At 51.0% G+C, this 13,505-nt stretch overlaps 1 long non-coding RNA gene across 1 annotated transcript in view; it reads right to left on the bottom strand.

Annotated features, from left to right (window-relative positions):
• Positions 1-3,789: 3,789 nt before the first annotated feature.
• LOC137435240 (uncharacterized) overlaps positions 3,790-13,505 on the bottom strand; it is a 59,101-nt gene continuing 49,385 nt past the window's right edge. The window contains exon 4 of the long non-coding RNA XR_010986022.2: positions 3,790-4,965. This is a non-coding gene — a long non-coding RNA (uncharacterized LOC137435240). The remainder of the gene's footprint in view (positions 4,966-13,505) is intronic.

The raw sequence follows: 13,505 nt of genomic DNA on the forward strand, positions 1-13,505 counted from the left end.
GGATTTTCGGATACATCAGATGCAGAGACATCAGACAAAGCAGATGATTTTGGAGACATCTACTTGATTTTCAACTTCACCCCCTCTCCCATCGTCACTCTTCCGTCCCCCTTTCCCCTTCTCCCCTCCTCACTCTTCCATCCCCTTTCTCACTCTCCCATCCTTACTCTTCCCTCGCTCTCCCCTTCTCCCCCTTTCTCTACCTCCCCCCGCTCCTCATCTGCGCCCTTGCTACACCACCCCTCTCCCTCCTCTCTCTCCTCTTCCCCACCCCCTTTTCCCATCTCCAATCCCTCCCTTCCACATCCTCTCCCCATGGCCCTCCCTTCCCTGCCCCTCTGCTCCTCCTCCTCTTTCTCCCTCCCCCCCCCCCCTCTCAATATTCCCATCATTAAGTGACACTGCATTGCCCGGCAACGCCGGGTACCTTTGCTGGTCTATACTATATGAGAGACATTTGTCTCTCTGTCCATCTGTCTGTGTCGACATTTTTATTAGAGTTGACCAAACGGATCTTCGTCAAAGTTTCAGAGGCTCATCAGTGAGTATCGGAGAGTGTCTTCGGCAAAACAAAAACTTTTTGAAAGTTTTTTTTTTGATATTTTTTGGTATTTTTCTTTGGAGGTGGAGGTGACATTAAATGATTGCCAACTCCCTTCTTTAGTGGATGTAAGGAAGTGTTTAGGTCCCCATCAAAAAATAGAAAAAAAACAAATGTATTTCTTCAAAATGCCAACAGGATTAGAACTGGGCAATGCCAGGTACTCCTGCTAGTTATATATATATACAGGACTACAGGTGTCTCAAAAAGTGCATATACAGACTATATATTCAAAACTATACGATGTTGGCGTGTTCTGCACTGCTTTATGGGTAATAGGCCATCAGCCAGACCCCAAAAATAGGGTCCATTGGTACCAAAATGAGGGAGTAAGCCTAATATTGATTTTTGGATAGGTCTTTACCCCTAGAATATGAAAATATGTGATAGCAAATTCAACCATGTAGCTAAATGGGTGTTATCACCTCATTTTCAAAATGGCCGCCAAAATGCATGTTTTTCGATTAAAAACACCATGTTTCATATTCTTGTAGGAATTTGTAACAAATAGCATTGCGTTTTGAGATGTTTAAGACTTTACAACTCTCTTAAAGTATGAAATACATCAGCTGAACTTTAATCCAAGAAGACAGAATCCAATATGGCGCCCAATTTCACAAAATGGCTGCCATCATAGCAACAACTTTATGCACAAAATATGCACGAAAATAACTGGCATTCAGTAGATTTGCAAGTATACACATGGAAAAAAGTATCGCACCACCACGTATTTTCGACATAGTGGAAATGTATCAATGAATTGATACATTTCACCCATTGAAATGTATCAATGGGTGATAACACACATTTAGCTACATCGTTGAATTTGCTATCACATATTTTCTTATTCTAGAGGTAAAAACCTTGTCAAAAATCATTATTAGCCTTACTCCCTCAATTTGGTACCGGTTGACCCCCCTAGCTGATAGCCTATAATAGGCTAACAGCTCTGCTGATGATGTGCAATCTTTCTATCATGTGCTAACACCACCAGTTAGCCTGTTATACCGTTAGCCTTGTGGTATTCGTAACACTCAATATGGACGCTCTCTCTCTGCTATTTAATTATTTTTTCTGAAACTCTAAAGTGTACATATATTTTATTTTATTTCTTTAATCAATAAAATATTGTCGTTTCTTGGGTTATTGTGAGGATACCTACCTTACCGTTCCTATATAGAACTTTTGAAATTTCCCTCGTATCAGTGGTGCATTGTACTTTCCTCTCATGTTTTGTTTGCCAACAACAATCAAGTTTGAAACTTCTCTGAGCCAGAACAGAAGCAAGTTAGACCTGAGCTCTGTGTTCCCACTAATAAGGAGGAAGCTTGATGCGGATGTCATCATGCTAGCTGCGAGTTGTAGATCCAAATTAGGAACTTGTGTGTGTACTGTGTGGGCATGCTGTTTACATTATCCTGCAAACTCATTCCTGGAATACAAATCACAACAACCAAGGGTGCATACACACTGTCCTTGCTCAAATATAGCAAAGTATTGTTTTCTAACCCACCTTCTCTCCCCAATGTTTCCCACCTTATTGTGGGGGAATTACACCTCAATGAAAGCTCAAAGGTACCTCTGTAACACCTGTTAGGGCACCAAATAAATGCACATCCTTGGGAACAGGAAACCTTCTGGAGTGTGGCAGTCACTAGCTAATGGTCGTTTTGTGTTACGTAGTCATAATCAAGATAGCCACAATCACAACAAAGCAGGTATGAGACATATACATATATATATACACACACAGGTAAGCAGGGTCTTGTTTTGATACAGACATCATGGCGTGCTCATAATCGAGAACAAAGTTCCCCATGATGTTCAATCAGATTTGATTGGTCGTTGCATGCTTCCAGCAAGGCTTGGGGAATACAAATGAAGACATTTATTGTCAATTCAGGTATTAATTTCCAATGGAGTGAAATGTGAATCAAACTTGCTCCAGTGCAGTGCAGACTAAGTGTTGCACTGCAGTACATGCGCCGTTGCTGTCCTTTCTGAAATGGTATGGAGGATAATGATTCGCATGGAATCTTGCTAACAAGAGGAAAGCTTTGTGTTGGAAGCAAAGGAGTCCTCCCTGCATATTTCCAGGGAAGGCATTGGTATAATGAGTGCAATGAAATATACATAAAAGGTGGCATGGTATGTTTAGATTGTACGGAAGATCTGAGAAATGCCATTAAAACTCTACAAAGACAAGTCCTGGAAGCAAAAGTATTTGAAGGAAATGGATATGTAGTACAGAGAGCAGGTGATTATAGTGCACCCTGCTGTCTTGCCTCCATATATCTTGTATGTTGCTTAAGCCATCGCATCAACATGTTAGTAGATGGTGGGTGAAAGGTGGGAGTAAGCTACTGAGGAGAATGATCATATAGGGATGGGGGGCAGGGAGGGCATCTAGGCCCACCTTACTCAATATAATTAATGTTTGGGACAATGAACACTCGTACAAAATGTTTGTCCTCGCCCTTTGCATTCCCACCCAACCCTTGTCCCTCCACTGCCCGTATTCAACACATTGGTTCCTTCATTCCAGTCATCCATGCACAGTAAGTTAAAGTTTGTGAAATCTTCCCATGAGGCTAACACAGGGACAACATTATATATACCAGTATATATACAGGGTGGCCCAGAAGTAATAGGGCAGTTGCCACAAGTGGCCCAGAAGTAATAGGGCAGTTGCCACAAGTGGCCCAGAAGTATTAGCGCAGTTGCCAGAAGTGGCCCAGAAGTAATAGGGCAGTTGCCAGAAGTGCCCCAGAAGTATTAGCGCAGTTGCCAGAAGTGGCCCAGAAGTAATAGGGCAGTTGCCACAAGTGGCCCAGAAGTAGTAGGGCAGTTGCCAGAAGTGGCCCAGAAGTAATAGGGCAGTTGCCAGAAGTTGCCTAGAAGTAATAAGGCAGTTGCCAGAAGTGGCCCAGAAGTAATAGGGCAGTTTCCAGAAGTGGCCCAGAAGTAATAGGGCAGTTGCCACAAGTGGCCCAGAAGTAGTAGGGCAGTTGCCAGAAGTGGCCCAGAAGTAATAGGGCAGTTGCCAGAAGTTGCCTAGAAGTAATAAGGCAGTTGCCAGAAGTGGCCCAGAAGTAATAGGGTAGTTGCCAGAAGTTGCCTAGAAGTAATAGGGCAGTTGCCAGTAGTGGCCCAGAAGTAATAGCGCAGTCAAAGAATCCATATTTAAACAGAATTTTTTTTATTAGCAGATCATAATATGTGTATGCAATGTATGTGCAGAACATAATATTTAGACACACAACAAAACAGAAGCTGTCACAAAAATTGTTCAAAGTGCTGCCCATTCTCATTAATGCATTTATCAACTCTTTTCACCACAGAGTAGCATAACCTTCCAACATAAATCCACAGTCATTTGTGCGCAAGTATCAACAATTTTATGTTTAAGTTGCTCAATTGTCCGGGGTTTCTGAGTGTAAACCGCATTATTTAGAGAGCCCCAGATGAAAAATTCCGGTGGAGTAAGATCTGGTGATCGGGCAGGTACTAAGCTTGTCGATGGCGACCAATCCACCGCTGAGGGAAATGTTCATCCAAACAATTGGGCACAACGATACTGTAATGGGCTGGTGCCCCATCATGAAGGAACCACATTTCGCCAATATTCGGCTAGTTAGCTACAGGTGTAAGAAATTCGTTGTTCAGCATGGCCACATAACTCTCACCTGTCACTGTTTGGTCAAAAAAGAACGGGCCCATGAGACCAACAGCACAAATCTCAACCCAAACGGTGACACGTGTGGTGTTGACATCCTTTTCAATTTCAACGTGCGGATTTTCACTTGCCCAATAAACAGTGTTGTGCCGATTGCCATGGCCACTCAATTTAAAAGTTGCTTCATCCCTCCAAAATATTTTTTCAGGAAAGGTGTCATCCTCTACGCATGTTTGTCTAAAAAATTTGCAAAACCCCACTCGCCGATCTGGATCGTCTTCAGTCATAGCATGGAGCAATGAGGATGATCTGGTTTCAAGTTGAGCTCGTGAAGCATCCTCTGAATGGATGTTCTTGAAATGCCAATTTCTTGTTTAACTCACCTGGGAGACCTTGTTGGACTTCGGCTAAAAGCAGCTTCAACAACCTGTTTCTTTTCTTCGGTGCAGATGGACCTTCTTCCAGGTCTTACCAAGTCTTTAACTGAACCAGTGGTTTCAAAGTGCTTGATAAGGTTGGCCACTGTGTCTCGTTTTATTAACTGATGAAAGTGCTCTTCAAAAATGTGGCACGGCTCACTCTTATTCTCCGTTTTGTAAAATGTCTTCGCAATAAAGACAAGCTGTTCACCTGTGTAACGTTGGTAATTACGGTCCTCCATGGTTCAAATCCTCCACTTTTGGGGATTCTGAAATCAAAATAATTATCAATTAATGACATCAAACAAAAATCAATTACTAATCAAAATAATAATAATAAATTATAAAATAATAATGAAATTGTAGTAACTATTGTTCCGACAATTGCCCTATTACTTCTAGGCAACTTCTGACAACTGCCGTATTACTTCTGGGCCACCATGTAAACGGTCGTATATATAATATATATTGTTGTGGTTTTGGAATAAAGGTTAATTTCCCCCTCTTCGTTAGTTACACCACAACATGTAGCCTCGCGATAGTTCAGTTATTTCTTAGTAAATGTAAGCATAGCCCTTTCCTGTGTTTAGTTTTGCATTGAGTAGGCTAATGAAATTAGGTGTCCTTATGGCACTTTGGTTTGGTTTTGAGCGCTGAAATACCATGCGGCGGGCCTGAACAAGTCGACCGAGGCCGAAGGAAGGCGGGGGCAGGAGGAGCCATCGGTAAGCACGAGCCGCCAATCAGGGCTCGAGGGGAGTGGCTTACCACTGCGGCAAGAGGCGGGATTTAGGACATTCGAGTCGGGCCGGGGCGGGGCCATATAACCCTGTTCCGAGCCCCCCCCCACCTCAGATCAGCCCAGGAGTGAGAGTCCAGCACCGGAGGAGTTGAGAACGCGCGTCAGTATTGCCTCGTATTGAATCGTATCGCCTACGTATTGAATTGCCTTGTTGTACACGAACTTTGCCCTGTTCCCCGCGCTCTGCGCAGTATTAATCGCGCGCTGTAAAGAACGGCCCACGCCGGGCCACAGATGCGCGATTTTCCTCCTGCCTGCCTTCACCTGGATACGTGCCATGACCGCCAGAGGGCCACGCCAGGTGAGCTGTCCAGGAGCGACCGAAGCAGGCGCGTTTGGCGCGCGAACATCCTTCCTCCATCTCCCCGTGTATGTGAGTGGGCCCATTGTGTGGGGTTAAGATAAGACTGACTAAGTTCTACCCTGTGTCCCTTTCCTTCTACCAATCCTTGTAAATAGTGTAAATAAACCCTGTTCTTTCTTGTGATTTGACCGTCCTGTCTTTTCCATCATTGGCTTCGCATGGTACGAATAAAACCGCTCTAATCGGGTTCCAATAGAGAAGTAACAGCACGAGTCACATGATACGCATTCCGCTCGGGCATACTCAATTAAGCGTGGCTCGTGCGAGGCTCGATCCCCACTTCTGTTGCGGCGTGGGTACCAAAGGTACGTGTGAATTTGTCCCGAAACCCTTTTCCACGTTTGCCCGGAAGTGGCGACTCGGTCTCGCGGACCCGAAGACCCAGGGGGAAAAAGGGGGTTTAATCTCCCCTTTGTAACGGGAATGGGCTTCGGGGAATCCGCAACAATATATATATACAGTGCATTCAGAAAGTATTCAGACCCCTTCACTTTTTTCACATTTTGTTATGTTGCAGCCTTATGCTGAAATCGTTTAAATTCATTTTTTCTCTCATCAATCTACACTTAATACCCCCATAATGACAAAGAGAAAACAGGATTTTAGAAAGTTTTGCAAATTTATTAAAAAGAAAAAACTGAAATATCACATTTACATAAGTATTCAGACCCTTAACTCAGTACTTAGTTGAAGCACCTTCTGCAGTGATTACAGCCTCGAGTCTTCTTGGGTATGACGCGACAAGCTTTACACACCTGGATTTGGGGATTTTCTGCCATTCTTCTCTGCAGATCCTCTCAAGCTCTGTCAGGTTGGATGGGGACCGTCGGTGGACATCCAGTTTCGGGTCTCTCCAGAGATGTTCGATTTGGTTCAATTCAGAGCTCTGGCTGGGCCACTCAAGGACCTTCACAAAGTTGTCCGTAAGCCACTCCTGCTTTGTCTTGGCTGTGTGCTTTGGGTCATTGTCCTGTTGGAAGGTGAACCTTCAGCCCAGTCTGAGGCCCTGAGCGCTCTGTTTCAGGTTTAATTAAGGATATCTCTGTACTTTGCTCCGTTCATTGTTCCCTCAACCCAGACCAGTCCCCCAGTCCCTGCTGCTGAAAAACACCCCCACAGCATGATGCTGCCACCACCATGCTTCACCGTTGGGATGGTATTGGGCAGGTGATGAGCAGTGCCTGGTTTCCTCCAGACATGACACTTAGAATTGAGGCCAAACAATTCAATCTTGGTTTCATCAGACCACAGAATCTTGTTTCTCACAGTCTGAGAGTCCTTTAGGTGCTTTTTTGCAAACTCCAAGCGGGCTTTCATGTGTCTTTCACTGAGGAGAGGCTTCCGTCTAGCCACTCTGCCATAAAGCCCAGATCGGTGGAGTGTTGCAGTGATGGTTGTCCTTCTGGAAGTTTCTCCCATCTCCACACAGGATCTCTGGAGCTCAGCCAGAGTGACCATCGGGTTCTTGGTCACCTCTCTTACCAAGGCCCTTCTCCCCCGATTGCTCAGTTTGGCTGGGCGGCCAGCTCGAGGAAGAGTCCTGGTTGTTCCAAACTTCTTCCATTTAAGAATTATGGAGGCCACTGTGCTCTTGGGAACCTTCAATGCAGCAGAGATTTTTTTGTAGGCTTCCCCAGATCTGCGCCTCGACACAATCCTGTCTCTGAGGTCTGCAGGCAGTTCCTTCGACCTCATGGCTTGGTTTTTGCTCTGATATGCATTGTGAGCTGTGAGACCTTATATAGACAGGTGTGTGCCTTTCCAAATCATGTCCAATCAATTAAATTTACCACAGGTGGACTCCAATCAAGGTGTAGAAACATCTCAAAGATGATCAAGAGAAATGGATATTTCGTTTGCAAAACTTTCTAAAATCCTGTTTTCTCTTTGTCATTGTGGGGTATTGAGTGTAGATTGACGAGAGAAAAAATGAATTTAAACGATTTCAGCATAAGGCTGCAATATAACAAAATGTGAAAAAAGTGAAGGGGTCTGAATACTTTCTGAATGCACTGTATATATATATATATACTAGCAGAGGTACCTGCACGTTGTGCAGAAGGAATTTAGGATTTAGTAAAAGAGAACCAGGTACTATGTACGTATAATTCCGATTAATTAATCACATATAATTTAGCAGGCAATACTATAATAATGTAACAATTAACACAATACAGTTTATACAATATATATATAGTTCGACAGATAGAGAAGTTGTATTCTGTCTGTCTGTCCGTGGTAACACATGTAAAACGTGTCTGTCCATGTCCAATATTACAGAATAGCGCCACTGGTAGTAACCCCATCATATTGCATACCGTTCGGAATCCTCTCGGCAAATGGAATTTATACCTGCACATGTGCAGAATAAACACCCAGCTCTGCCCTTTTTGAAAATGGATTCTTGCATCGATGGACAGACAGAAAATACAACTTTATATATCAATAGATCAGTTCATGTCTGTGCCAGAGGCACCACCCATTAGCCAGATGCCGCCATTTTATTTATTTCGCATCGCTCTGATGCCCCATAAGCATCTGATGTACTGTAGCGGCTACCGCTGGGTTTTCACAATCGCCTTGCACCTATCAAGGACGCGGAGCGATCACCATGCCGGGCTCGTCCAGGACGCCCGGGCAGGCCCGCGCTCAACTTGCCAGGCCTCGGTCGGCACGCCCGGGCATGCCCCCTCTCGCCTTTCCTGGGCAAACGCTCCGGGATAATATGTATATATATTGCTGCCCGATAAACGGGCTTTTCAGAGTGCCTGAGTGTTTGGTTTGATTAAAGCAACTCGGATGAATTCCAGCTTTTTGTCGCGTCCATTCTTCCAATCGACGTGGGAGCCCCAGCTCCTTCATTGGTGACCTACCGACATGGACACGGCAGTCGCCCTTAAACTGCCTACCTTCTGGGAGGCTCACGCGGCGGTTTGGTTCGCACAGGCGGATTCCCTGTTCGCCCTGCGAGGCATCACGGCCGACGACACCCGCTTCCACCATGTGGTAGCAGCGCTCGGTTCGGCCACCGCGGCCCGCGCCCTGAGCCTCCTCGAGAGCCCGCCAGCCGCTGACAAATACGGCGCGATTAAGAAGCTTCTCCTCGACGCTTTCGCCCTCCCATCAGCGGAACGCGCACGGCGCCTGCTCGACCTGCCCGAGCTCGGCGACACGCGCCCTTCCGAGCGAATGGACTACATGCTTTCACTGCTCGGCGAGCACTCTCCGGCATTCCTGTTCCGGGAGCTGTTCCTCCGTCAGCTGCCTAACCCGGTACGCCTCGCCCTGGCAAGCACGACGATCACAGATCCCCGGGCCCTTGCCAGAGAAGCCGACAAGATCTCCGCCGCAGGACAGCGCATCGCAGCGGCGACATGGGACCCACCACCGTCCGACGCAACACTCATGGCGCCCGAGCACCCGGCACGGTCGACGACCGAACTGCCGACGCAATTGGCGGCCGCTACACCGAGCCGACCACCTTCAGCACGACGACCGGGGCCTCCACCTGACCAAGCGTGGTGTTACTATCATGCCAGGTTCGGACAGAAGGCCCGGACATGCCGACCCCCGTGCACCTTCGGCAGCCCGGGAAACGGCCGGGCCGGCGTTCATTACCAGCCATGAGCGCCGGCCACACGGGCAACTTACTGTTCATCACGGATAAAGCGTCCGGACGGCGCTTCCTGTGCGACACCGGCGCCCAACTGAGCATCATACCCGCCTCTGACCAGGACAGGCAATCCGCGGTTTGCGGCCCCTCCTTGGTTGCGGCCAACGGATCGACCATCCGCACCTTCGGCCCGCGCAACGTCACCCTCTGCTTCGGCAGCCAACGCTTTGCTTGGACGTTTGTAACCGCAAACGTGCCCATGGCTCTGCTAGGCGCCGACTTCCTCTGTGCACACGGACTGCTGGTGGACGTCCAACGGCGTCGTTTAATCAACGCCGAAACCTTCAGCTCCCTGGTATACACATTGAGCAGCTCCGCGCCGACCGAGCTGGCATGCGCCGTCCCGGCGGCGAACGAGTTTGCTCGCCTGCTCACGGAGTTCCCGGCCCTCACGCGGCCGACGTTTTCGGCCGTCGCAGTACGGCATGGGATCGAGCACCACATACCAACCACGGGCCCGCCGGTCTACGCCAGGGCCCACCGCCTCGACCCAGCCAAGCTCGCCGTGGCGAAGGCCGAATTCGACGCATTGGAGCACCTCGGCATCGTGCGGCACTCCGATAGCGCGTGGGCCTCGCCACTGCACATCGTGCCAAAGCCGGGGGGTGGATGGCGCCCGTGTGGCGACTACCGCCGTCTCAATGACGCTACCACCCCCGACAGGTACCCGATCCCGCATATCCAAGACTTCTCCGCCCGTCTGGCGGGACGGGTCATTTTTTCGAAAATTGATCTCATACGGGGATATCACCAGGTACCTGTCAGGGCGGCCGACGTCCCTAAAACGGCAGTCATCACGCCGTTCGGCTTATTCGAATTCTTGCGGATGCCGTTTGGTCTCAAGAACGCGGCTCAGGCGTTCCAGCGCTTGATGGACGGCGTGCTGCGTGACCTGCCGTTCCTTTTCGTTTACCTGGACGACATCCTCGTCGCCAGCACGTCCCGGGCCGAGCACCTCCTCCACCTCCGAACACTGTTCGGGTGCCTCAGCGAGCACGGCCTCATCGTCAACCCGGCCAAATGCCACTTCGGCACGACGGCGGTTGATTCTTTGGGCCACCACATCACCCAGAACGGGGCCGTGCCGCTGCCAACCAAGGTCGAGGCCATCACCACGTTCCCGCGTCCCCGCACCATAAAGGCCCTGCAGGAATTCCTGGGAATGGTGAATTTTTATCACCGCTTCGTGCCCCGCGCTGCTCAACTCATGCGGCCCCTCTACGAAGCCCTCCGGGGCAAGCCGGCCAAGCACGACATCGCCTGGTCCGCAGCAATGGATGCGGCCTTCCAAAGCTCAAAGCGGGCCCTCGCCGACACAACACTGCTTGCTCACCCGGTGCTCAACGCTCCCATCGCCCTCACCACGGATGCCTCCGACTACGCGGTGGGCGCCGTACATGAGCAATGGGTGAACGGGGTTTGGCAGCCACTCACTTTTTTCAGCCGGCAGCTCCGGCTGAACGAGCTCAAATACAGCACGTTTGACCGGGAGCTCCTCGGTCTACACCTGGCCGTCCGCCATTTCCGCCACCTCCTGGAGGGCCGACCTTTCACGGCGTTCGTCGACCACAAGCCGTTGGTTTACGCCATGGCCAAGGTCACGGAGCCGTGGTCGGCCCGCCAACAGCGCCACCTCTCCGCCGTGTCGGAGTTTACCACGGACATCCGGCACGTCGCCGGCAAAAACAACGCCGTCGCCGACTGTCTTTCCCGGGCCAGCGCGAACGCGGTCCACCTGGGCATGGACTTTGCGCTTATGGCGGCGGACCAAACCACCGACACCACGGTGCAAGCCCTCCGGGCGGCGGACACGGGCCTCCGCCTGGCCGACATCCCCTTCACGGACACTGTCCTGCTCTGCGACGTCTCCCAAGGCCAGCCTCGCCCCATCGTGCCCGTCACCTGGCAACGCCGCATCTTCGCCTCCCTCCACGGCCTTTCCCACCCGGGCCGGAAAGCTTCCCAGAAGCTGGTGTCGGCGCGATTCGTCTGGCACGGCCTTCGTCGGGACGTCCGCGATTGGACCAGCACCTGCACGGCCTGCCAACGGGCCAAGGTCCACCGACACACCCAGGCCCCGCTGGCACCTTTCACCGTGCCCGAACGACGTTTCGACCACGTCAACGTGGATCTGGTGGGCCCCCTCCCCCCGTCACGGGGGTTCACACACCTGCTCACCATGGTGGACAGGACCACCAGGTGGCCGGAGGCCGTTCCCCTCATCTCCACCACCACCGCCGACGTGGCGCAGGCTTTCATCGCCACCTGGGTCGCCCGCTTCGGCGCACCGGCGGACATCTCGTCAGACCGCGGACCACAGTTCACCTCCGAGCTGTGGGGCGCGGTCGCCCGCAACCTGGGGGTCAAGCTCCACCGTACTACGGCCTACCACCCCCAAGCAAACGGGTTGTGCGAGCGATTCCACCGCTCCATGAAGGCCGCGCTCATGGCCGGCCTTCAAGACGGCGGTTGGGCCGACCGGCTGCCGTGGGTCCTTTTGGGCCTCCGCACGGCCCCCAAGGAGGACCTCCAGGCATCCACCGCCGAGCTTGTCTATGGCCAGGCGCTACGCGTCCCGGGCGAATTCGTGCCCGACGCTACCAGTCCCTGGTCCGCAGCTCACCAGCGCTCGGACCTCCAGGAGGCCGCCCGACGGTTTGCCCCCGTGCCAACATCCCACCACGGTGACCCCCAGTCCCACGTCCCCCCAACACTTCGCACAGCGGAGTATGTTTTTGTGCGTCACGACGCACATTGGGGGCCACTCCGGCCGCCGTACGACGGGCCCTTCCGGGTGCTGCGACGGGACGACAAGTCGTTCGTCATCGACATCGGCGGCAGGTCGGACCGGATTGCGGTGGACCGCCTCAAGCCGGCGCACGTGGACGTCGACCACCCACCACGGGTGGCCCTTCCGCCGCGGCGAGGCCGCCCCCCGTCCACGGTGCCCCCCACTCGACCGCCCACCACCACACCGGACCCCCTCCCACGACCCACCAGGGGTCGCTTCGGCCGGGTCATCAGGACCCCCCTCAAATTGACCCTGCCGGTGCAAGTCGATTCTGGGGGGACGTGTGTAGCGGCTACCGCTGGGTTTTCACAATCGCCTTGCACCTATCAAGGACGCGGAGCGATCACCATGCCGGGCTCGTCCAGGACGCCCGGGCAGGCTCGCCCTCAACTTGCCAGGCCGCAGCCAGGACGCTGGGCCACGCCCCCTCTCGCCTTTCCTGGGCAAACGCTCCGGGATAATATGTATAGATATTGCTGCCCGATAAACGGGCTTTTCAGAGTGCCTGAGTGTTTGGTTTGATTAAAGCAACTCGGATGAATTCCAGCTTTTTGTTGCGTCCATTCTTCCGATCGACGTGGGAGCCCCAGCTCCTTCAGTACTTTTGAAGACTGAATATTGTATTAATGTTAAAAATTCCCCCATGATTTGAGGCCTAACAAAGCTAAACCCTTTCAGTCTATCACACAATTTATTCGTACGAAATCATTTTTTGTGAAATAGGGGGGAAGCTATGTTGTCATTACATTTTAGGCTACTTTGAAAACCTTTGTACTACTAAATAGGAAATGAGAGTGTGAGGGTGGGTGTGGGGTGAGAGGAGAGAGCGGGCGTACAGGGGTAGAGGGGGGAGAGGAGAAGGATGGAGGTTTAAGAGTGGAGAGTGAAGGGGTTTTCCTGAGGTCTTAAAGTCACATTTTACATTATGTGGAAATTCCTCTGTCGCTGACATAGTTTAAGATTGGGTGTGGGTGGGGTAGAGTGGAGGGAGGGAGAGGGTGGTGGTGAGAGAGAAAGGGAGGAAGGGGGAGAGGGAGGAGGGAGGAAGGGGGGGGGGAGTGGGTGTGGGTTGAGAGGGAAGAGTAGAGAGGGGGAGGAGGCAGGGGTAGAAGTGGTAAGAGGGAAGGGAATGGTGGGAAGAGGGGCCTGGCATTTTCCTGGTACTATATATCATTTGAG

Source organism: Myxine glutinosa, chromosome 9 (genome assembly GCF_964187855.1).
Source record: "Myxine glutinosa chromosome 9, kmMyxGlut1.1, whole genome shotgun sequence".
Lineage (NCBI taxonomy): Eukaryota > Metazoa > Chordata > Myxini > Myxiniformes > Myxinidae > Myxine > Myxine glutinosa.